At 35.7% G+C, this 3,028-nt stretch overlaps 1 non-coding gene across 1 annotated transcript; it reads left to right on the top strand.

Annotated features, from left to right (window-relative positions):
• Window positions 1-537: 537 nt before the first annotated feature.
• On the top strand, window positions 538-656 carry LOC132557724 (5S ribosomal RNA). The gene has a single exon (XR_009554524.1). It is a non-coding gene; the product is annotated as a 5S ribosomal RNA (ribosomal RNA).
• Window positions 657-3,028: the final 2,372 nt, after the last annotated feature.

Here is a 3,028-nt window from a genome sequence, read left to right as displayed (position 1 = left end):
GTTTACAAGCCAAGCTCTGCAATGATTTCGTAAGATTATAAAAAAGAGTGAATATCGAGGTAGCACTGTGGTTAATGATTGTGAAAATTCCGGTTACTGATGTAGATTCCATTTTGAAAAACATAGATATATTACTAAATTGAAGCAATAAACGAAGACTGATTTCTCCCCACCTTTACATAACATGGAGTGAAGTCAAAGAAAATGGACGTTTTTACATTTATTCCTAACTCGTGAGAAATGTTAGCGGATATTGCACCACTGTCCAGGTAGCTTTATATGTATCAGTTACCCGGTATGTTAAGCAGAGAGCCACAGCGTGTTATGTACTATGTATTGAGACTAAACACAAAACTGTACAACACGTTTTACGTTGCACATTGAATGAAAATTTTTACATACAAATTTGGCTCGCAATATTTGGTCTTGGTCAACTGGGCGAGGTGGTCGCGTACGATGGGACGTAAATATACATGTACACCGGAAGTGCACATGCAGAAAGTCAAGCATAAATAGGGAAAATTTTATCATTTGAGTGTCTACGGCCATATCACGTTGAAAACACCGGTTCTCGTCCGATCACCGAAGTTAAGCAACGTCGAGCCTGGTTAGTACTTGGATGGGTGACCGCCTGGGAATACCAGGTGTCGTAGACTTTTCCTTTTTTTTTTGGATATAACTTATTTTTTTCATAATGTACCCTTCAGTAACATAACGGAATCAAATCTTACTCCAATACTGAATCATTTTTCTTTTTATTAAGTCAACACTACAGTCTTAACCACTGCTATTTCCACACTGTACATATCATATTTAGACATTCAGCTGTATAGCTTTACATTGCACATCATCGCTCGCGTACCAAGGCACCTATGTAAATACACGTATAAATACAGAAAACTTTAGTCGTCTAATGACCACTGACCAGGTAGCTTTATTTGTATTAATGATCCTAAATAGTAAGCAGTGAGCCACGGCGTGTTGTGTATCATCTATTGAGACTAAAGCACATAGCTGTACTCCGAAAGGAGGCCACAGTGACGCTAGCTCGATACTCACTGATTTTTTTGTCCATCTCTTACTTGCTAAATTTTCAACTTAATAATCAAATAGATAATTTCCCATATTTGGTAGAAATTGACATGACCAATATATATAATTAAAAAGAAATCAACACGGTAGTTCGCCAACGTTTTCAGGTTCACCGTATATCACACTAGTTACACATATATCTAAACATATAGCAATGCTATTGCCGCATAATTGCTATCATCGAAATTCCAGGATTACTTTGAATTTCGAGGATGCATTATAGTATGTAATGAACTTTGAGATAAAAAGCATGACAGAGTTTCAGGTATTATAACTTATCAAAGCAGCATATCGTTAACAAAACATAATTCCTTCAATTTAATTATTTTCACTTTTAACATTTATTTTACAAGTTGATGTAGTTTTCTTAAGAAAGCACTATCATTTTCTTGAAGAGAAATTTTGAACTTAGTCATGTAAAAACAAAGCATTTCGTCATCTTGCATCATAATAATTTGTCGGCGCCAAATCGGAACTGGAAGTTGCACAATGTCATAAGTTTATATTTATCATTATCTATACGTACGTCTGATGACGGGGTGAGCCGCAGCGTGGTGGTAGGACTCTTCCTCTGAGACTAAAGCAGTTAGGATCTAATACCTGACGTGATGGCCTCGGTCTGATCGTCAGTGGTCCACTTCGCCAAATCGATACTCACTCTTTTTCATTATAGTTTTAATATTCACCCCTTAATTATCTCTACTGACGAAAGAAGGAGAAAATAGGTGTGTAGGTAATTTACATGATGATTTTAATTTCTTTGTCAAATACAAGAACATTCTAAATGTAGGAAGCTTCAATCATTTTTGATGTATGGTTTTATTTGACAGTAAATGAAAATATACGCCATTCTGCTTCTTGTTCCTGGAAAAAACGTCCAAAATTAATGATAGATTGAGTATAGGGTTGGTGCAGAGGTATCCTGGAGTTTATCAGGAGATTTCTTCAATCTTCTCAGTTAATATTATAACATATTTGTTAATAAAACAATGTAACTATGTCCATAACTTATTTATTCTGAAAGGGAAATTAATCTAAATTTATTTCATATTTTTTCATGATGTTTGTCGAAAAAAGGAAAACACTACAGTAGTTAGATGTGTAATGTGAAATGGACGAAAACTGTTTATAAAGTCCAGCTCTGGAAAAAATTCGTAAGATTATGAAAAGAGTGAGTATCGAGTTGGCGCAGTGGTTACTCCTGACGTTCGGACCACAATTGAAGTCCTCCCGACAGAAGTAGATCTAGTGCTTTAGTCTCAGTAGATAGAAGTCGATTGTCCCACCACGCTACGGCTCACCCCGTGTAAAATAGGTGTATACATTTTATATATTCATTTACATATACCTTATAAACGGTTGTGAAACTTCCGGTTACTCACTATCAGATTCCATTCCACAAAACGACAATTGACAATTTAGGTGAAATGTTACGAAAACTGAATTTGACTAATAAACATTAACAGGATGTCACGGAGAAATTCGTTATCAACATTTTATTCCGAACTCTCGCGGAACGTTAGCGGATATTGCACCACTGACCAGGTAGGTTTAAATGTATTATTGATCCCAAATAGTAAGCAGTGAGCCACGGCGTGTTGTGTATTATCTATTGAGACTAAAGCACATAGATGTACTCCGGAAGGAGGCCGCAGCGACGCTAGCTCGATACTCACTGATTTTTTTCATTTCTTACTTGCTACATTTTCAACTTAATAAAGCATAGGTGTCCTGAATCGATAATCAAATACGTTATTCCACACATTTGGTAGAAATTAACATAACCAATCTATATGTACTTAAAAGATAAAATCAATACGGTACTTCGTCAAAGTTTTCAGGTTCAACGTATTAACTAGTTACACACATATATAAAAATATAGTAATGCTATTGCCGAATAATTGCTATCAGCGGAATTCCAGGATTACTTTGAAT

Source organism: Ylistrum balloti, unplaced genomic scaffold, assembly GCF_031769215.1.
Source record: "Ylistrum balloti isolate Yb309-2 unplaced genomic scaffold, AGI_CSIRO_Ybal_v1 Utg370712, whole genome shotgun sequence".
In the NCBI taxonomy this organism is placed as follows: domain Eukaryota; kingdom Metazoa; phylum Mollusca; class Bivalvia; order Pectinida; family Pectinidae; genus Ylistrum; species Ylistrum balloti.
The sequence above is the reverse complement of the archived record's forward strand: the minus strand, read 5'-3'. Positions and strand labels throughout refer to the sequence as shown.